At 45.5% G+C, this 23,497-nt stretch overlaps 1 non-coding gene across 1 annotated transcript; it reads right to left on the bottom strand.

Annotated features, from left to right (window-relative positions):
• Positions 1-21,393: 21,393 nt before the first annotated feature.
• Positions 21,394-21,531, bottom strand: LOC119920228. Its single transcript, XR_005447986.1, has one exon. It is a non-coding gene; the product is annotated as a small nucleolar RNA SNORA7 (small nucleolar RNA).
• Between the last annotated feature and the right edge of the window lie 1,966 nt (positions 21,532-23,497).

Below are 23,497 nucleotides of genomic sequence, written 5' to 3' on the forward strand. Positions count from 1 at the left end.
CTTTTCCTCTCCTCCCCCTCCCCATCACCCCCCACCTTACCCCCTTCCCACAGCACTTGTGAATATTTGTACATATTTATTACTCTAATTCATTAATGATGTGTATATAGCTATAACTATTTATTCTGATGGTATTGACACCTGTTCACTTGTTTTGTTTTCTGCCTCCCCCTTCTAGACTGTGAGCCTGTTGTTGGGTAGGGACTGCCTCTATATGATGCCGATTTGTGATTCCCAAGCACTTAGTACAGTGTTCTGCACACAGTAAGTGCTCAATAAATATGATTGAATAAATGAATGATTGAGTTGCTACCTCACAATGCCTTCCTTGCCCTACTCTTTGATGATTCCTTTGTTGGTTTTGTTAATTAAGTAAAATGAGCCTCCTTAAAGGACATGATAGGGGAAACTCTGCCTCTTCTCAAAAGTGACAGAATTTAGGAGAGGAGAGGAGCACCCTGAGTGTGAATTATCATGAAAGCCAAGAAGACAAGAATTGGATGATGGGCTATCAGGATACAGAGTTGGAGATCCACGTGCAAACTTAAGCACTTATTGAGATTCCTTCCTGGGGCCAGAATGAAAAGCAATCACTTAAAGAATGACTTGGAGAACAGGCTTAAAGAAAACGTTTGAGAGAATCTGTAAAATGGGGATTAAGATTGTGAGCCCCACATGGGACAAGCTGATCACCTTATATCCTCCCCAGCGCTTAGAACAGTGCTTTGCACATAGTAAGTGCTTAAACACCAAAATTAATCTTGCCTCTCAAATGCTCTGCTTTTGTCAGATAAAGGTGCCTACATTCCAGGTCTGACAGGAAGCTTGGAGGGGCTTAATGAGAACCATATTCCCCTTCTAGACTGTAAGCCCGTTGTTGGGTAGGGACTGTCTCTATATGTTACCGACTTGTACTTCCCAAGCACTTAGTACAGTGCTCTGCACACAGTAAGCGCTCAATAAATATGATTGAATGAATGAACCATGCAAAAAGGCTAGAGTGCATTGAGCAGGATGCTGCAGAATTGAGTGGGCCCAAACCAGCCATGTGGCATCTTGTACTTCCTGTTGGCACTCACTGGATGGATTTTCTGTAGCATCCCACCTGGCAGCCCTGCCTTTGGCCCCTGTAAACCTTTGAATCCTTTCATTTTTCTTTACTCCCCCAGTCCCTTCCCACCACCCAGTCTCCACAAACCTTGTTCCCTCCTTCAAGTCTCCTAAATCACCATCTTGGCAGGTCCCCTGAGCCATCCCTTCTTCCGGCAATATTATTATTATTATTGTTATTACATTAAGCACTTACTACGGTCAAGCACTGTTCTTAGGATTGGGGTAGATACCAAGTTAATCAAGTTGGACATCATCAATCGTATTTATTGAGCGCTTACTGTGTGCAGAGCACTGTACTAAGCGCTTGGGAAGTACAAGTTGGCAACATATAGAGACAGTCCCTACCCAACAGTGGGCTCACAGTCTAAAAGGTCATGGTCCCTGTCCCACATGGGGATCAAGCTTAAATAGGGAGGAGAACAAGTATTTAATCCTCCTTTTACAGTTGAAGGACCTGAGGCCCAGAGAAGTGCAGTGACTTACCCAGGGTCACACAGTCGGCACGTGACAGAGGTAGGATTAGAACCTAAGTCCTTTGAATCCTGGGCCCATGATCTTTCCACTAGGCCATGCTGCTTCTCGTGTGGCTTTTTAAAAACTCCACCTACTGGGTTTGCTTAGGTATGGGGATTAAGACTGTCCACGGTGGGACAACCGGATCTCCTTGTAACCTCCCCAGTGCTTAGAACAGTGCTTTGCACATAGTAAGCACTTAATAAATGTCATCATTATTATTAGTAGTAGTACCTTTTTCACCAAATGGTTCTATGGCAATTCCCATTCCCGAGTCCCTCAAAAGCACAGAGAGTGGGGGCAGGACAGGATGACAATGGGATGTGAGAGGGCAGGAGCGGCCCCTTCCCGGATCTCCTCCCCTTCTTGGTCCTGAGCTGGTCCCCACGTAGACTAGATTCTTCTGCGATGCATCATAGAGGGAGTGTGCAAGAACCAGTATGAGAGGGAAATCTGAGATGATTGAGACATCCCAAGCACTTAGTACAGTGCTCTGCACACAGTAGGTGCTCAATAAATATGACAATGAATGAGAGCTGTAATAATAGTTATAACATTCACTAATCTTTTCCTCTACGCCAAGCACGGTGTCAAGCACTGAGGGAGGTACCGGAAAATCAGAGGTGGGGGGAGAGGGCAAGTGTGGAAACCAGGGAAATTCAGGGAAATGCCCCAGGCCATATAGCAGGCCAGTGGCAGAACTGGGACTAGAATAAAGATCTCAGTCAATCCATTGGTCAAGCAACAGGATTTGTGGAAAATCCTCTGGACCAGGCCTCACCCTTTAGTATTCTGAAATTCTTGATTAGGTTATTTTCTTTTAAAAACGTGCTTAGAAATAGCTGAGATTTTCAGCTAAATCACCAACTCTCCTAAATCACCATTGAAGTTTTGAGAAAACTCAGGCTCCAAAGGTCGTCATCATCATCATCATCAATCATATTTATTGAGCGCTTACTATGTGCAGAGCACTGTACTAAGCGCTTGGGAAGTACAAATTGGCAACATATAGAGACAGTTCACTATCTTTCTAAAATGGCAAGTTATGAACATTTTGAAAAGCGTTTCCTCTAATCAATATTTTTTTGCTTCGATAATGTACTTTACAAAAAGCATAAAATCTACGATCCTCAAGCCAAGATCTTTCTTCCTCTTTGGAAAATTATTCACTGTTAGAAAGTAAATCCCTTGCTTGCCCACCAGTTTTTCAGAAATAAAAGTGGCTCTGGTGGAAAGAGTATTGTGTTTGGGAGTCAGGAGACCTGGGTTTAATAATAATAATAGATTGTATTTGTTAAGCACTTACTATGTGCCAAGCACTGTTCTAAGCACTGGGGTAGATACAATGTAATCAGGTTGTCCCACGTGGGGCTCATAGTCTTAATCCCCATTTTACAGGTGAGGTAACTGAGGCACAGAGAAGTTAAGTGACTTGTCTAAAGTCACACAGCTGATAAGTGGCAGAGCTGGTATTAGAACCCATGACCAATGACTCCCAAGCCCTTGCTCTTTCCACTAAGCCATGCTACTTCTCTAAGACCAAGACCCAGCTCTGTCCCTTGGGAAATTTCAGTGCATATTTCACACCACTGTCTGGATCCTTTTTCTACAAAAGATCCATGTTTCTCCACTCAAGAACCTCCAGTGGTTGCCCATCCACCTCTGCAGCCAACAGAAACTCTTTACCGTTGGCATTAAAGCAGTCACTCACCTTGCCCCCTCCTACTTCACTCCGCTACTCTCCTACTCCAATCCAGTCGCTCACTTCACTCCTGTAACACCAAACTACTCACTATACCTCAATTTCATCTATCTCGCTGCCGACCTCCCGCCCACATCCTGCCTCTGGCCTGGAATGTCTTCCCTCTTCATATCGGACAGACCATCACTCTCCACAACATCAAAGCCCCATTAAAAGCACATCTCCTCCAAGAGGCCTTTCCTAACTAAGCCCCCATTTCCTCAACTCCCACTCCCTTGTGTTGCCCCTGCACTTGGTTTTGCTACTTTTATTCATACTTCCCTCAAACCCACATCACTTATGTATAGACCCATAATCAATTTAATAATAATCAATATCTGTCTCCCCTCTAGACTGGAATCTCATTATGGGCAGGAAACCTATCTACCAAATCTGTCATACTGAACTCTCCCCAGCGCTTAGTGGAGTGCTCTCTGTGTAGTAAGCGCTCAATAAATACAATGATTGATTCATATAGCCTCTCTGGGCCTCAGTTTCTTCATCTGTCAATGGGGATGAGCTACCTCACCTCCCAACCTCTTAAACTGTGAGCCCTATGTGGGACTGGGACTGTGTCTGAGCTTATGATCTCATATTTATCTCAGTGTTTAGCACAACACTTAGCATCAAGTACTTAATACCCTCATCATTCTTGTGGAATCTCCAGATTGAACACTATGCTCAAAGAAACACATTCCAAAAAGGGCAAGATCCTCATGAAAAATGAGAACAACATGAACATACTAAAGGCTAGACGATCAAAAGAATTCCTTTTGTTTTGTTTTGGTTTTTTTGCTCGCTTCCAGAATTTTCCCTCTTTACTTGACTAATGATTGTGTCTCTAGGTAAATTTGCATTATGCATGCAAATTTTTGTGCACAGAAGGGAATAAAATTTACTTGGCATCCCTTTCCCAAAAATTTTAGAAGACTTTTTCACTACCTTACTTGGGTTATAAATAATCAATCGATTAATAAATCACATTTTTATTGAGCACTTTGTGCAGAACACTGTTCTAAGCACTTGGTGGAGTGCAACCTAAGAGTTGCTAGACAACTTCCCTATCCCCAGCGAGCTTACAGTCTAGATGGGGAGACCATAATTAATATAAAGTATATGTATACAAATGTATATGCATATGTATGTGAATAAGAATCTGCCCAGCACAGTAATAATGATAATGGTATTGGTTAAGCACTTGCTGTGTGATCTTGGGCAAGTCAGGTCACTTCTCTGGGCCTCAGTTACCTCATCTGTAAAATGAAGGTTAAGAGCGTGAGCCCCGTGTGGGACAGGGATTGTGTCCAATCTAACTTGTATCTACCCCAGCACTTAGAAGAGTGCTTGGCACATAGCAAGCACTTAAGTACCATAATTATGATCATCATCATTATTATTATAATAATAATAAAGGAAGAGGGAGTTCCGAACCAGAGGGAGGATGTGAGCAAGGGGTCAGAGGAGAGATAGAAGAGATCAAGGTGCAGAGAATAAGTTGGCATTAGAGGAGCAAAGTCACTTGCCCCAGTAGTCTCCACAACCTATATTAATAATAATAATGATGGTATTTGTTAAGCACTATGTGCCAGGCACTGTTCTAAGTGCTGCGGTAGATAGAAGATAATCAGTTTGGACACAATCCCTTTCCCACAGAGGGTTCATAGCCTGTAAGCCCCTCAAGAGACAGGATCTTTGTGTAACTCCTCCGTATACTCTTTCCCAGAGCGCATTACAGTGCTCTGTACACAGTAAGCACTTAAACATTATTACTACTGCTGCTTTGATAAGCATATGTTTCAGTCCTGATGGCTTTGTATCTACACCAGCACTTAGTACAGTGCTTGGGACCTAATATGCGCTTAATATGACTATTATTACTGTTATTCGAAGAATCATAGCAATTGTCAACATAAAGTCCATATGAATCACTGATCTGGTAAATATGCTTCTACCTATTACTAGATGCGCTCTTGGATGGACAAGTAAGAAACATCAGGGAAACCTTCCAAACAGTAATGATCATCTAGGTAAAACAGAGGATTTAGTCAGAATCAGAGACACTGAATCGAGCATAGAAGCAGCATGGCCTAGTGGATAGAGCCTAGATCTGGGAGTCGGAAGGACCTGAGTTCTAATCCCGGCTCTGCCACTTGTCTGTTCTGAGATCTAGACTGTAAGCTCATGGTGGACAGGGAAGGTGTCGGTTTATTGCTCTATTGAACTCTCCCAAGCACTTAGTACAGTGCTTTGCAAACAGTAAGTGCTCAATAAACACCGCTGAATGAATGTCACTTCACTTCTCTGGGCCTCAGTTACCTCATCTGTAAAATGGGATTAATACTGTGAGCCCCAAGTGGGACATGGACCATGTCCAACCTGATTAGCTTTGATCTATCCCAGTGCTTAGTACAGCAGACAGGTGATGGAAAAGGGATTAGAACCCAGGTCCTCTGGTGCCCAGGCCCATGCTCTGTCCACTAGGCCACACTGCTTCTCACTCTTACTGATGTTTTTGCTGCATATTAGAGGCCACACAATAATAAATAATTAAGGGAGTTATTAAGGCTTACTCTGTGTCGAGTACTGTGCTTAACCACCTGGGATAGATACATGATAATCAGATCAGACACATCCCTGTCCCACATAGGGGTCACTGTCAAGAGGGAGGGAGAACAGGTATCTGATCTCCATTTCACATCTGAGGTAACTGAGGCACAGAAAGTTAAGTGGCTTGCCCAAGGTCACACATCAGGACAATTGTATAGATGAGAATAGAACTCGTGTCCTGACTGCAGGTCTGTGCTCTTTCCAGGAGGCCACACTGTGACCAAGAGGAAGCGGGAGACAGCCTTCAAAAGTGAACAACAAAAGTGAACAACCTGATGAACTCCAATTCAAGGGAAGTTGGTTGACAGCAACCATGATAGTTTCTTTGGCAAGTTTGAAAAGAAATATGGAGTAAACCAAGAGCCCATCTTATCTCTGTTGCCAAGATCAACCTTATTTTTTTCATTTAATTTTTTTTAATGGTATTTGTTAAGCATTTACTATGTGACAGACACAAGTTAATCAGGTTGGACACAGTCCAGGTCCTACATGGGGCTCACTGTCTTAATCCCCATTTAACAGAGGAGGTAACTGAGGCTCAGAGAAGTGACTTGCCCAGACAGGTGGCAGAGAAGGGATTAGAACCCAGGGCCTTCTGACTTCCAGGCCTGTGCTCTCTCCACTAGGCAACACTGCTTCTCTATCATTTATTACCAGGGTATTATTGCCCAAGTGCTATAGTAAGTACTGGGGTAGATCCAAGATAATCTGATCAGAACCAATCCCTAACCCACAAGGGAAGGGAGAAGCGGTATCTGATTGTCATTGCGCAGATAAAGAAACTGAGATGCAGAGATGTTATATACTATGCCTAAGGTCACACAGTGAGTTCTGTGTTCCCCCTACCCCCCCGCCCCCCCCCACACACACACTGTGCACAGTGCCTCTCTAAGGAAGCACTCTAGAGCTTCAGATGACAGCATTGACAGTGAGATTGTATGTAAAATTGACAGTGGGACATGTTCACTCAATTTGGGCAGGGAATTTGACTTGTGCTCAACTAAGCACTTAGTAAAGTGCCTTAGCACTCAGATTGTGAGACCCCCAAGGGACAAAGACTGTGTCTACTTCCCACCTGTTATTTCTTTCCTAGCACTTAGAACAGTGCTCTATGCACAGTAAGTGCTTAATACTATTACTATTCCTCAGTAGTTGCTCAATAAATACCATTACTACTGCAATCACTACTATTACTACTACCGATTATTAATTGATTACTACTACTATTACTATGTGATTTGCTTGTATCCACCCCAGCGCTTAGTACAGTGTTGGCACATAGCAAACACTTAAATACCACAATTATTATTATTACTACTGCTGCAACTACTATTACTGCTTCTACTACTATTACGTCTGAAAAAGAAAATAGGGAAGACTAAAGGACACTTGGCAAGGAAGTTTAAAATTTCTCCCCCTCTAGACTGTGAGCTCATTTTGGCAGGGAATGTGTCCATTTGTTGTTATACTATCTTTTCCCAAGTGCTTACTCCAGTGCTTTGCATCCAGTAAGCACTCAATAAATACAATTAAATGAATGAATGATTACATTAGACTATGAAGCATTTGGAAAAAAGGAAAAAAAAATGGTCAAAACGAAGAAAAGTGAAATGAGTTGTGAAGCTGAAACCAAATAGCCCAGTAGCCCTCCGGAATGAAAATGGAGAGAGAACAGCAAACGGAATGAAGATGGGTAAAAACATGTACTGATTCTCCATCACCTCTCCTCAGATAATGTCACAGTAAGGACAGTCAGGAAAGAGTGAAAGCAGAAACCATTCCATAATTAATCAGGGAACATGTTGTGCTCAATAGACTATTTGCAGTTTGAAGCCACGAAAATGTCCAAGCAGGTACAGCATGGCTAGAATACCACTGAGGGAAGATATACCTCTATTTAAGGTGCTGCAACAACAATATCGGAGAAGCAGCGTGGCTCAGTGTAAAGAGCCCGGGCTTGGGAGTCAGGGGTCATGGATTCTAATCCCGGCTCCACCACTTGTCTGCTGTGTGACCTTGGGCAACTCACTTAACTTCTCTGGGCCTCGGTTACCGCATCTGGAAAATGGGGATTAAGACTATGAGCCCCACGTGGGACAACCTGATCACCTTGTATCCCCCTCCAGCACTTAGAACAGTGCTTTGCACATAGTAAGCACTTAAATAATAATAATAATAATTTTGGTATTTATTATTATTAATATCCATTATACATCGTGAACTGCTGCTGCATGGGAAAGAACAAATGAAAGCACAAAGCCATCAAAGAAGAGACCTTGAAACTCTTTCATGCCTTAGTTTCCCCCACCAGATCCACAGCTCGCTCTCTTCTTATCTCACAGATTGCTCCTTCTCAGTCTCAATCCCTGGCTCCTCTTCTACCTCGTGGCCCCGAACTGTTGTGGTCTACGCTGAAGCTCGTCCTCTAGGCTGTAAGCTCCTTGTGGGCAGGGAACCTGTCTACTGACTCTCACAAGCACTTAGTACAGTGCTCTGTTTGCAGCAAATCACTCAATAAATACCCCTGATTGCCTGACCCTGACCTCTCACCTAATCAACAATCCGGCATCTCCACCTGCCTTTTAGACAGACCAATCAAACAATGGTACTTATCTAGTGCTTCTGTGTGCAGAGCACTGTACTAAGCAGTTGGGAGAGTGCAGTAGAGATAGACATGGGAGTTAGAAGGACCTTCTCACTGTGCCTCAATCTCGCCTGTCCTGCCGTCAACCCCTGGCCCACGTCCTACCTCTGGTCTGAAATGCCTTCCCACCTCAAATCCACCAATCACATTTCCCCCCATCACATTTCCCCCCTTCAAAGTCCTACTGAAGGCTCACCTCCTACAGGAGGCCTTCCCAGGCTAAGCCCACCTTTTCCTCACCTCCCCGTCACCCCCCCAACTCACTCCGACTTTCTCCCTGTCCCACAGCACTTGTGTATATATGTACATATCTATAATTCTATTTTTTTATATTAATGCCTGTTTTACTTGTTCTGATATCTCTAATTCTATTTATGCTATTGATGCCTGTATATTTGCTTTGATGCCTGTCTCCCCCCTTCCAGTTTGTGAGCCTGCTCTGGGCAGGGATTGTCTCTGTTGCTGAATTATACTTTCCAAGGGCTTAGTACAGTGTTCTGCACACAGTAAGCACTCAATAAATACAACTGAATGAATTAATGAACTGGGTTCTAATCCCCGCTCTGCCACTTGTCTGTTTTGTGACCTTGGGCAAGTCACTTCAGTTCTCTGAGCCTCAGTTACCTCATCTGTAAAAAAAGGGGGATTAAAACTATGAGTCCTATGTGGGACAGTGACTGTGTCCAACCTGATCAACTTGTAGCTACCCCAATGATTATTACAGTGCTTAACAAATACCATTAAAAAAAAGACATGATCCCTGTCTTCAAAGAGCTTTTATTCTAGTGGAATGGATTCCTAGAGGGCTGAGCCTGTTCTTACAAGCACACACTGAAGAGTAGGCGCAGAACCAAACCAGGCCACACGACACAGGATTCACTTTGCTCAGTCACTTTTCAGACCACAGCTCTGCCCTGATCACTTCCTCTCAGAACAGCTTGACTGAGGATTCCTGAGGACATCCTTTACCCTTAACTATAATTACTGGTCCTGGTTTTCCATCTTAGCATTGACCTGAGGATTCCCTCCTAGAGACTCACAGTTCAGCCCTCTGCTCCTCATAAACATTCATTGGCCATCCATCTCCTTTCACCTCAGTGATGAACTCCTCACAGTTTTTTTTCAAAGAGCCCCTCCTTCTTATATATAAACTCATTTCACCTACTATATGTCACAAGCCCCCCACCTCGTTCCGACCAGGGCCTTCCTGACCAGGTGAGCCTCGTTGTCATGTAGTACAGTCAAACCACATCTCTGATCATCAAGGTTACTGTGGAAAGTTTTTTGTACTTAATTTCACCAATGTGCAAGGGAGTAACACATACACAACTCACTCCACCAAGGGTCCAATACCAGTCTGCTGATCAAGGGAGCTTTTCTGCCGATACGTCTTTCTGCTTCCAAGTGCTGCTCTCCGTGCTTCCCCAATGTGTGTGCCCTTTGTGTGCCTCTGTTCTGCTTCTCTGCATGCTTCTGCTGCTCTCCTGCCTTCCTGCTTACCTCCTGACATTTCAAAACAAGCACATTTTATCTGCATTAGGTACTGCAGCTGTGGCTCTACGTGGCAGTCATTGATTAGTCCAGGCCCATTACCTGGTAGAGCAAGCAGAGAAGGCCACACCTCTCTCCATGCTCTGCCCCCACAGGCCAGTAATCACCTGTCCTCAAGTGGAGCCTTCGCCAGTCTCTTCCTTTTTTTGTTGTTCGCGGAATCACAAACAGCCACGAATAAGGCAGCTTGCAGCGTGGCTCAGTGAAAAGGGCTTTGGAGTCAGAGGTCATGGGTCCAAATCCCAGCTCAGCCACTTCTCAGCTGGGTGACCTTGGGCAGGTCACTTAACTTCTCTGTGCCTCAGTTCCTCATCTGGAAAATGGGGATGAAGACTGTGGGCCCCACATAGGACAACCTGATCACCTTGTATTCCCCCAGCGCTTAGCACAGTGCTTTGCACATAGTAAGCACTTAACAAATACCATTATTATTATTATTAGCTCACCACTTCATGCCCCAACTGAATCACACTCTAGATTTAGTGCACCTGCATCCCCTTGTTTGTGCTGTCCTTCAGCCTGGAACTCCCTCCCCCTCCAAATTGGCCAGACCATAGCTCGCAATCAATCAATCATTTTTATTGAGAGCTTACTATGTGCAGAGTACTGTACTAAGCACTTGGAAGAGCATAATATGACAATATAACAGACACATCCCCTGCCCACACAAGCTTCCAGTCTACAAGGGACCTGCAGTCTAGAGGGAGTTTACAATCTAATTTTAAAGCTTTCTCCAGTCCTCAAGAGCCTCTAATAGGTACCCACCCACCTCTGCATAGAAGAGAAATTTCTTGACATTGGCTTTGAAGCACTTAATCGCCTTTGGCCCTCCTACTTTACCTCATTGATTTCCTACTACAACCCGGCCTGTACACCTCGTTCTTTGTTCACCCCAAGGTTAGGCTCTGAGGCAGAAAGGTGAGCCTCAGGCTGCTTCTACCTCAGAGCCCCACACACAGGGCCTCAGGTTGCCACCGGAGCCGTTTTACGCCCTTTCCAAACAGTAGTCTGTGTTGAGCATCACAGTGTGGGGATGGAGACCCAGGCCTCGGTGTCATCCCCGCAGTCCACGGTGACCCCGCAGCACAGAGAGGGGGCTTTGACCTGCCAACAACAAGGGGCCAAGGCACCCTCCCCTCCCCCTGTCCGCTCGTTCCCACATCCTCCTTCACATACACACTGCCACTCCACTGGTCGTGGCGCGACCCCTGCCCCCTGCCCTACAATGCAGCCTGTGGCACCTCCTGGAGCTGCCACTACCTCAGGACACCTCCAACCCCCACCCCATCCTGACTTGGGATCAACCCTAATGCCCTGTGTTTCCCCACAACACCTTGGTATTGGGGGTGGGGGGGCATCCCATCACCTCTGATCCATGTGGCTCAAAGATGGCGGATAGGGCCATGAAGTGGAGGTGAACAGTCTGTTGGAGGAGGGACCAAAAGCGATGAACGGGGACCATTACTGAGGGATGCCAACTTCCTACTCAACCACCAGTGAGAAGTCACAGAACCCGACTGACAGCCTGAGGACGGATAAGGGTTCACTCCTGTGGGAGAATCTTCAGGAGGGCCAACGGAGCTAACAGTGTCAGGGAGGGACAGGTTTATGCAGATGATTGGATGTGTTAAAACCCCACCCGTGTGAGTGGCCCACCCTAAATGCCTGGACCGGTGGCCATGTGCTGAGCCCTCCTGGGAGTGAGTGAGATTAAATGTGACTGATTTGGAGCCAGCCCTAGTCTCTATGTTCTCTATGCTACACCTCACTGAGAGTGGTAGCACATTCCTCCTATGCCAACCTACTCACTGAACGTGGAGCTCACCTATCTCGCTGCTGACCCCTTGCCCATGTCCCACTCCTTCCCCCTTCGTATCCGACAGATGATCACTCTCCCTACCTTCAAAGCTGTGTTAAATGACATCTCCTCCAAGAAGACTTCCATGACTAAGCACTCATTTCCCCTATTCGCTCTCCCTTCTGTGTCGCCCTCCCGTTGGATTTGTACCCTTTATTCACCCTCTCTCACTCAGCCCCACAGTACTTATAGACTTCTCTGTAACCTATTTAATTTATATCAACATCTGCCTCCCCCTCTAGAACGTAAGCTCCTTGAGGGCAGGATTTGTATCTACTGACTCTGCTATAATGCACTCTCCCAAGTTGTTAGTACAGTGCTCTGCACACAGCAAGCACTCAATCAATACCACTGATGATGATAATGATTGATTGATCGAAGCCTCCTTAAGTCCTGCTTTCTCTGGAGGCCTTCCCCAATTAATTCATAGCCCCCCAAACACTCCAGGCCAGCAGCCACCCTGGTCACAAGCCCCTGTGTGACCTTGAGCAAGTCACCTTTCTCTGTGCCTCAGTAGCCTCACCTGTAAAATGGGGATTTATTATCCTTTCTCCCTCCTACTTAGACTGGGAACCTTGTGTCGGTAGGGACTGTGTCTACCTGATCATCTTGTATCTACCCCAGCACTTACTACAGTGGTTGGCACAAAGTAAGTGCTTAACAAATGCCACAATTACTGCATGTATTTTTTTTATTGTACTCTCCCAGGTGCTTGTACAGTGCTCTGCACACAGTAAGCACTCAATACAATTGACTGACTATCTGTCTTTTTTTAATCTCCATACGTATCCTTTATGTAGCTATCAGTAAATGTTAATGTTTGTTTGAATGTTTCATCCTAATGGGTTTGTCACGCTTCCAGCTTTATATATATATATATTTCCCCTCTGGCTCTCACTGATGAAAAATCATTTTTGTCTATCTGTCTTCCCCATTGGACTATAAGCCTCCTGCAGGCAGAGATTGTGTATTTTATTTGTAATGATATTTGTTAAGTGCTTACTGCGTGCCAGACACTCTACTAAATTCTGGGCTAGGTACAAGCTAATCATGATGATCAAAGTCCATGTTCCACATGGCTCATAGTCTTAATCGTCACTTTACAGAGAAGGTAACCAAGGCACAGAGAAGTTAACTGACTTGCCCAAGGTCATACGGCAGATGAATTGAGGAGACAGAATTAGAACCCAGGTCCTCTGACTCCCAGGCCCAGGATCTCTCCAGTAGGCCAGGCTGTTTCCTTGATTTAATTTGGAATCATAACACTTTTCTTTGTGGTTTAGATTGCATTTGTATTGCTACATGTGCTAGTCTTCCACCTCTCAGATTCTCAGACACAGACTCAGTGTCCCCTGTGAGTCAGAGACTATATCGTCACAGGGTAGTTTTGAAATTCCCCCAGCTGTGAACACCATGATTTGCACATTTTAAGCATTAATCCATGCTAATGATATAAATAATTCCAGCAAGAATAGACTGGAAATTCCTTGTGGGCAGGGGATGCGTCTGCCAACTCTGCTAGATTGCACTCTCCCAAATGCTTAGTGTAGTGCTCTGCAGTCCGTAAGCACACAATAAATGCCAATGATTGAAAAACAGTCCTCAAATGAATCGGGTATCTTCCATTGTTAGAACCATGAACTACTTTGGACATCAAACTCAATTTAATAGGAGTTACTGGAGGGCAAAAGGCAATGTTTGCTACTTGTGTACTATTCAGACATTATCTGTTAGATGTCACTGATGTATTCCTTTCTAAAGACACAGCAAAATTACCATTCAAAGGTGGACAGGTTTGGAATAATTTTCTGTTGGATGAATTTAAAGTTGGATGTATTGCAAAAGGCAGAAGAAAACCTCAAATGACTGATAGCTAAACTTCCTTCAGTCATTTCTTGGAAGCTTCCCCCAGATTCTGGAAAGTGACATATTCCTGGTAGAAACCTGTTGTCAACAGAAGGGTTGAACAAATGGAACAGGATCAAGTCCTTAAAATTCTCAGTATACGGGGATGATGATGGAACACAATCAGACAAGAAGCTGGAAAACACTCATTGAGTAATGGGGAACATTTGGAACGCGGATGGAAGACCAGAAGAGTCTCTGATCATGCCTTCATTACTAGAGGCTCCATAGGCAGAAGAGCACTGGAGAAGGCAGGGAAGCAGTGTGGCCAGTAGAAATAGCCCTGGCCTGGGGGTCAGAGGACCTGGGTTCTAATTCCTGCTCCGCCACTTGTCTGTTGTATGACCATGGGCAAGTCACTTCACTTATCAGTGACCTCATCTGTAAAATGGGGATTAAGACTGTGAGTCCCCTGGGGGACATGGACTGTGTCCAACCTATCTTGTATCTACCACAGTGCTTAGTAATAACAATAATAATAATAATAATTCTGGTATTTAATAATGATGGTATTTGTTAAGTGCTTACTATGTGCAAAGCACTGTTCTAAGTGTTTAACAAGGTGATCAGGTTGTCCCACGGGGGGCTCACAGTCTTAATCCCCATTTTACAGATGAGGTGACTGAGGCACAGAGAAGTTAAGTGACTTGCCCAAAGTCACACAGATGACAATTGGTGGAAGCGGGATTTGAACCCATGATCTCTGATTCCAAAGCCCAGGCTCTTCCCACTGAGCCTGTTTAGTGCTCACCATGTGCCAGACACTATACTAAGCACTGGGGTGGATACAAGCAAATTGGGTCGGACACAGTCCCTGTCCCACATGGTGCTCACAGTCTCAATCCCCATTGTACAGATGAGGTAACTGAGGCACAGAGAAGTGAAGTGACTTGCCCAGGGTCACACAGCAGACTAGTGGCAGATCCAGGATTAGAACCCATCACCTTCTGACTCCCAGGCCCATGCTCTATCCATTACAACAAGCTGTCTGGCACATAGTAAGTGCTTAATAAATACCATTGGGCAGCATAGCCTAGCAGAAAGAGCTCAGAACTGGGATTCAGTAGATCCAGGTTCTAATCCCGGCTTTTCCCCTGGCCTGTTGGGTGATCGTTCACAAATCACTCAATCCCTCTAGGCTTCAGTTTCCTCATCTGTAAAATGGTGAATAAGATCCCCGCTCTCCCTCCCTCTTAGACTATGAGCTCCGGTGGGACACGGGCTGGGTCCGATAATAATAATAATAATGGCATTTATTAAGTGCTTACTATGTGCACAGCACTGTTCTAAGCGCTGGGGAGGTTAGAAGGTGATCAGGTTGTCCCACGGTGGGCTCACAGTCTTAACCCCCATTTTTTACAGATGAGGGAACTGAGGCACAGAGAAGTTAAGTGACTTGCCCAAAATCACACAGCTGACAATTGGCGGAGCCAGGATTTGAACCCGTGACCTCTGACTCCAGAGTCCATGCTCTTTCAACTGAGCCACGCGATCTGACTCCCTAGTGCTTGGCACATAGCGAGTATTTAATAAATGCCATCATTTATTAATTACTTTGATTTGGATGGTAAAATTGTTACTCACATCGCTGGCTTTCCCAAAGTTCCGGCTCCATGGATGGACTGTCCAAGAATCCCGATGATGATCCAGAAATTGAGTGGGAACTGGGTCTTCTGATTCAGCTCATACTGACACGAATGAAACACCGACAGGCCTTTGGGGAGGAACAGAGACTAGACGGTAAGCTCCTTGTGGGCAGTGATTGCATCTACCGACTCTACTGTATTGTACTCTCCCAAGCATTTAGTACAGTGCTCAGCACAAAGGAGAATGTAAGCTCCTTGTGGGGAGGGATAGCATCTACCAACTCTGTCATTTCATACTTTCCCAAGGGCTTAGTACAGGACTCAGCACATAGTAAGCACTCAATAAGTACCATTGTTCGATTCACTGATTAAAAACTGAATGGATCTGGTTGGGGCAACTTCGTTGTTTCATTTGGTTAGCTCCTCGGTAAAGGACACCACATCCAGTGGGAGCTCAATAAATACCATTATTACTATTCCCACTCCTAAATCCTGGGATCCTGAGCCTTGTTTCATTTTGTTGTCTGTCTCCCCCCTTCTAGACTGAGAGCCCATTGTTGGGTAGGGATTGCCTCTATCTGTTGCCGAGTTGTACTTTCCAAGCACTTAGTACAGTGCTCTGCACATAGTAAGTGCCCAACAAATATGATCGAATGAATAAATGAACGTTCTCTCCCACCTCCCCCATCTTCAAATAATAATGATGGCATTTATTAAGCTCTCACTGTGTGCAAAGCACTGTTCCAAGCGCTGAGGAGGTTACAAGGTGATCAGGTTGTCCCACGGGGGGCTCACAGTCTTAATCCCCATTTTCCAGATGAGGTAACTGAGGCCCAGAGAAGTGAAGTGACCTGCTCAAAGTCACACAGCTGACAATTGGTGGAGTCGGGATTTGAACCCATGACCTCTGACTCCAAAGCCCGGGCTCTTTTCACTGAGCCACACTGCTTCTTCAAAGCCTTATTAAAAATCACATCTCCTCCCAAAGGCCTTCCCTCACTAAACTGTCGTTTCTTCTACTCCCTCTCCCTTCTCTGTAGCCCATGCTCCAAGATTTATACTCTTCAAGAGAAGCAGTAAGGCTCAGTGGAAAGAGCATGGGCTTTGGAGTCAGAGATCACGGGTTCAAATCCCGGCTCTGCCAATTGTAAGCTGTGTGACTTTGGGCAAGTCACTTAACTTCTCTGTGCCTCAGTTACCTCATCTGTAAAATGGGGATTAAGACTGTGAGCCCCCTGTGGGACAACTTGATCACCTTGTATCCTCCCCAGTGCTTAGAACAGTGCTTTGTGCATCGTAAGTGCTTAATAAATGCCATCATTATTATTATTATTATTTAAGCACTTGATTTTCACCTCACCCTCAGCTCCACAGCATTTATGGAGATGTCAGTAAGTGACTCTAATGTCTGTCTGCCTCTCTAGGCTATAAGCTCCTTGTGGGCAGGATACATATCCACCAGCTCTGCCGTACAGTGCTCTGCACACAGTAAGCACTCAATAATACAATTGACTACTACAAACCAGCCTATACGCTTTGCTCCTCCTCCTTCATTTTAATATCTTTCTCCCCCTCTAGACTGTAAGCCTTCTGTAGGCAGGAAACGCACTGACCTACTAACTCTGCTGTACTGCACTGTCTCAAGCTCTTAGTATAGTGCTCTGCTCAAAGGCCTCACATGCTTCCCACGTGAGCAGGGAGCATGTCTTCCCATTCTACTGAATGGTACTCTCCCAATCGCTCAGTACAGTGATCTGTACCCAGCAAGCAGTGCTCAGTAAATCCCACTGATTAATTGATTGATTGGTTCTCAGGGGTTTTCTGAGGCAATGTCCCTTTTTCTTTCGTTCAAGAAACTCTGATTCTGTCCATTAGTTCTGTGTCATTCGAGAAAGAACAGAGGATGACTCTGAGAGCCCAGATAAACGTTTCATTAAGCGTCCTTGGAAATGAAAATAAATGAACTAGGAGACCTGAACATCCATTGTTCTCGCTCAGTGAAGATGGGGTGAATGCCTCTTGACGGGTAAAAAGAAGATGCAACCCGGTAAAATTTCCAAGTTCCCATCTCACCAATCAATTATTTAACAAAGCCATTAAGTATTCCTGTCATTTTGGTATTTGAGTTTCTTCTCATTGTCATTTTATCTGTTTTTTTCTTCCTCTGAATTGCCAACCTTTTGAAGCCTTGAGAGCCTTAGATTAATTTTCAATAGCAATGCAGTATTTAAGATTCAGTGTATGTATTTGATGTATGTGACCCCAATTAGTACTATTTGACATCAAAAAGGAAATTAATTTGAGTTTTGCAATAATTATTTCCCAGTAATATGCTTTCTATTTAAATCAAATCCCAACATAACCTCTAAGAAGCTCTTATTTATCCAAAATATAATATAGGCTAACAAATTTGTGCTTTTGTAGCTAAAGCTATCTCGATTAAAAATCAAGATTGGTAGTATTAAAAAAAATTTGCTGATTGCTCTCCTAGTGCTTGCATTGTTTTCTTTATGGTTTCACAAAATTGTTTCGAGATTGGATTTATTCCCTTTTAAGCAATCACTATGTAAAACAAGATTCTCTTTAGTTTTTCAAACAGGTGTGCCTGACCTTTCCTTGGTAACAGATTATAAAATACAAACCTTTTTGTTTTTCTAATTTGGGGAGCCAAGAGATCATTCTTTCAATCTTAACTAGAAGTTTTCACCTGGACGATGACTCGAGAATCTGTCCGTTTCTGACAAGGCTCGGTCTAAGGGGAAACATCAGATTTCTGTCCCTTCATGCACACTGTGGGTCTGCTGTCAACCTGATGTACTGACAACAACACTCAGAGGCCCCAGATGGTGGTATCACTTCATATCAAAACATAAAAAAAAACCCTCTCAACTCCCCTGCCTCTGACACCTGCTTAATTCTGTTTCCCCAGCCTGGAACTGCTTCCCCACCACCTCAAGCTGTCCCCATCCTCAAAGTCCCCTTAAATCTTACCTCCTCCTCCAGCAAGGCTTCTCTGATTAACACCAATCCCCACATGCTATTTCGAACCCCCATGGAGCTCACACACTGAACAGGAGGCAGAACAGGTACTGAATCCCCATTTTGCAGATGAGGGAATTGAGGCACAGAGTAGCGTGGCCTAGTGGAAAGAGGATAGGCCTGGGAGTCAGAGGACCTGGATTCTAATCCTGCCTCTGAAATGTACTTGCTGTGTGACCTTGGGCAAGTCACTTCACTTCTCTGTGCCATACTTTCTTTAACTGTAAAACGGGGATTAAATCCTACTCCCTCCTTCTTAGACTGTGAGCCCCATGTGGCACAGGGACTTTGTCCAACTTTCATTCATTCATTCATTCAATCGTATTTATTGAGCGCTTACTATGTGCAGAGCACTGTACTAAGCACTTGGGAAGTACAAGTTGGCAACATATAGAGACAGTCCCTACCCAACAGCAGGCTCACAGTCTAGAAGGGGGATACAGACAACAAAACAAAACATATTAACAAAATAAAATAAATAGAATAGTAACTATGTACAAGTAAAATAGAGTAATACATATGTACAAACATATATACAGGTGCTGTGGGGAGGGAAAGGAGGTAAGGCGGGAGGGATGGAGAGGGGGAGGAGGGGGAGAGGAAGGAGGGGGCTCAGTCTGGGAAGGCCTCCTGGAGGAGGTGAGCTCTCAGTAGGGCTTTGAAGGGAGGAAGAGAGCTAGCTTGGCAGATGTGCGGAGAGAGGGCATTCCAGGCCAGGGGGAGGATGTGGGCCGGGGGTCGACGGCGGGACAGGTGAGAATGAGGCACAGTGAGGAGATTAGCAGCACAGGAGCAGAGGGTGCAGGCTGGGCTGTAGAAGGAAAGAAGGGAGGTGAGGTAGTTGGGGGCAAGGTGATGCAGAGCTTTGAAGCCAAGAGTAAGGAGTTTTTGCCTGATGCATAGGTTGATTGGTAGCCACTGAAGATTTTTGAGGAGGGGAATAACATGCCCAGAGCGCTTCTGCACAAAGATGACCCGGGCAGCAGCATTAAGTTGCGGAGGTGAGACCGGAAGGTTTTGGTGACGGATTGGATGTGATGGGTGAACGAGAGAGCGGAGACAAGGATGACACCAAGGTTGCGGGCCTGTGAGACGGGAAGGATGGTAGTGCCGTCAACAGTGATGGGAAAGTCAGGGAGAGGGCAGGGTTTGGGAGGGAGGATAAGGAGTTCAGTCTTGGACATATTGAGTTTTAGATGGCGGGCAGACATCCAGATGGAGATGTCTTGAAGACAGGAGGAGACACGAGCCTGAAAGGAGGGAGAGAGAGCAGGGGCAGAGATGTAGATTTGGGTGTTATCAGCGTAGAGATGATAGTTGAAGCTGTGGGAGTGAATGAGTTCACCAAGGGAGTGAGTGTAGATAGAGAACAGAAGGGGACCAAGAACTGACCCTTGAGGAACCCCTACGGTAAGGGGATGGGAGGAGAGAGGGAGCCCGCAAAGGAGACTGAGAATGAACGACCGGAGAGATAAGAGGAGAACCAGGAGAGGACAGAGTCTGTGAAGCCAAGGTTGAATAGCGTGTTGAGGAGAAGGGGCTGGTCCACAGTGTCGAAGGCAGCTGAGAGGTCGAGGAGGATTAGGATAGAGTAGAAGCCGTTGGATTTGGCAAGCAGGAGGTCATTGGTGACCTTTGAGAGGGCAGTTTCTGTGGAATGTAGGGGATGGAAGCCAGATTGGAGGGGGTCAAGGAGAGAGTTGGCGTTGAGGAATTCGAGGCAGCGCGTGTAGACTACTCGTTCAAGGAGTTTGGAAAGGAGTGGTAGGAGGGAGATAGGGCGATAACTAGAAGGTGAGGTGGGGTCAAGAGAGGGTTTTTTTAGGATGGGAGAGACGTGGGCATGTTTGAAGGCAGCGGGGAAGGAACCAGTGGAGAGTGAGCGGTTGAAGATGGAAGTTAAGGAGGGGAGGAGGGACAGAGTGAGAGATTTCATAAGATGAGAGGGAATGGGGTCAGAAGCACAGGTGGCCAGAGTAGCACTTGAGAAGAGGGAGGAGATCTCATCTGAGGATACTGCTGGGAAGGATGGGAGAGTAGCGGAGAGGGTTGAGAGCTGGGGGGTTGGAGAAGGGGGAGGAGTGACTTTGGGAGCTCAGACCTGATGGATTTAATTTTATTAATGAAGTAGGAGGCCAGATCTTTGGGGGTGAGGGAAGGAGGAGGGGGAGGAACAGGGGGCCTGAGAAGGGAGTCAAATGTACCTAAGAGCTGACAGGGATGATGGGTATGGGTGTCAATAAGGGAGGAGAAATAGTTTTGTCTGGCAGAAGAGAGGGCAGAGTTAAGGCAGGAAAGGATAAACTTGAAGTGAACAAGGTTGGCATGGTGTTTAGACTTTCGCCAGCAGCGTTCAGCAGCTCGAGCATAAGAGCAAAGGAGGTGGACAGTGGCAGTGATACAGGGCTGTGGGTTAGTGGTATGAGAGCGGCAAAGGGAAAGGGGAGTGAGGGAGTCGAGCTGAGCAGAGAGGATAGAGTTGAGAGCAGTAATCTGATCATCAAGATTGGGTAGAGAGGAAAGAGAGGCGAGGTGGGGTGTGAGGCTCTCAGAAAGATAAACTTATAAACTGATAAATTTATATCTACTCCAGCGCTCAGAACAATCTTGTCTTGTCTTATGCCATCGAGTCATTTCCAACCCATAGCAACATCACGGACACATCTCTCCCAGAACGCCCAGCTCTCCACCTGCAATCATTCTGGTAGTGGATCCAGAAAGTTTTCTTGGTAAAAGTACCGAAGTGGTTTTCCACTGCCTCCTTCCGCACAGTAAACTTGAGTCTCCGTCCTCAACTCTCTCCCAGGATGCCGCTGCCCAGCACAGGTGAGTTTTGACTTGAAGCAGATTGCCTTCCATTCGTTAGCTGCTGCCCAAGCTAGGAATGGAATGGGTAGGCCTCTGCTTGACTCTTCCTCCTATAGCCGAGACTGGTAGAGTACTGGAAACTCTCCAGGTGCGACCCTGAGAGGGGAGCTCAGAATGGTGCATGACATTTAATAAATGCTTAACAAATATCATTAAAAAAAAGAAAAACAGAGAAGTTAAGTGAATTGCCCTATATCACACAGTAGGTACATGGTTGAGCTGGGATTAGAATCCAGGCCCTCTGACTTCCAAGCCCATGTTCTGTCCATGAGGCCTTGCTGCTTCCTACCTACTTATTCCCCTCCTCAGCGTAGACTAGTGGATAAAGCACGGGCCTGGGACTCAGAAGGTCATGGGTTCTAATCCTGCCTCCACCACTTGTCTGCTGTGTGGCCTTGGCAAGTCACTTCACTTCTCCATGCCTCAGTTACCACATCTTTAAAAGGGGGATTAAGACTGTGAGTCTCATGAGGGACAGGGGCTGTGTCCAACTCAATTTGCTTGTTTCCACCCCAGCACTCAGTACAGTGCCTGGCATGAAGTAAGCACTTACCAAATGCCATAATAATAATAATAATAATAATGGCATTTATTAAGCACTTACTATGTGCAAAGCACTGTTCTAAGCACTGGGGAGGCTACAAGGTGATCAGGTTGTGCCACAGGGGGCTCACAGTCTTAATCCCCATTTTACAGATGAGGGAACTGAGGCACAGAGAAGTGAAGTGAGTTGCCCAGAGTCACACAGCTGACAATTGGAAGAGCCGGGATTTGAACCCATGACCTCTGACTCCAAAGCCGGGGCTCTTTCCACTGAGCCACGCTGCTTCTCTGCTTCTTATCATTATGCCTGTCTATATGTCTAGACAATTGTACACCAGATCAGCTAACTGATCCTTGCTCCTCCTACCCTGGGACCTGGGTTCTAGTCCTGCCTCTGACAAGGAGGAGGTAGTGTTCCTCCTACCCCCACTCTTTCTATTCCCTTCAGGCAAGGTCACTCTTAAAAAAGGGTCAAGATGTAGTTTCATGCCAATCCAAAGTCCATCACTGCCCTTGTTGCCTCCATTGTTAAGAGTCTTTCAATCAATCAATCAATCATTGGTATTTATTGTGTGCAGAGCACTGTACTAAGCACTTGGGAGATTACAATAGAATGGAGTCGGTAGACACATTCCCTGCCCACTGTAACCAGGAGGGGGGCGTGAGGGAAGAAGGATGATATGGTGGGGAGATGAGGTTGTTGATGGGGCTCCACTACAGTACACACAAACACAAACACATACACAAGCGCACACGCATGCACAAACACACAGTGATATCGCCCAATAAGAATGATTGAAATCGTGATCATGAAAGACGGAGTGATAGCAATCTTGCTCTCATGATTGAACATCCTTCATTTAATAATGATAATAGCATTTATTAAGCGCTTACTATGTGCAAAGCACTGTTATAAGTGCTGGGGAGGTTACAAGGTGATCAGGTTGTCCCACGGGGGGCTCACAGTCTTCATCCCCATTTTGCAGATGAGGGAACTGAAGCTCAGAGAAGTTAAGTGAGTTGCCCAAAGTCACACAGCTGGCAATTGGCGGAGCAGGGATTTGAACCCATGACCTCTGACTCCAAAGCCCATGCTCTTTCCACTGAGCCATGCTGCTTCATTTTCCACTAATTTGTAGGGTCCTCATTCCAGGTCTGTTTTTTCCTGCACTTATAAGGATTCATCAAATCTTTGACTCTCACGGGTGAGGCGAAACTTGTTCTGAGCACCCAGAAAACATTTCAGCGGTGACTAACGTTGCTAGCTCCCCGGCTCCTACCGACCAGAACCTTCCTGTATCGGGGGAGCCTTGGTAACACGTAGTAGAGTCAGACCACATCACTGACCATCGAGGTTACTGTGTAAAGTTTTTACTTAATTTTATCAACGTGCAAGGGAGTGACACATACACATACACTTACACATACATACAAACACTCACTCACTCCACTCTACCACCAGTCCACTACCAGGCTGCTGGTCAAGGGATCCCATTCTGTCCATTCTGTTGATCCTCTTGAATGCTTGC

The sequence above is a fragment of the Tachyglossus aculeatus genome, chromosome X1 (assembly GCF_015852505.1).
Source record: "Tachyglossus aculeatus isolate mTacAcu1 chromosome X1, mTacAcu1.pri, whole genome shotgun sequence".
NCBI lineage: Eukaryota > Metazoa > Chordata > Mammalia > Monotremata > Tachyglossidae > Tachyglossus > Tachyglossus aculeatus.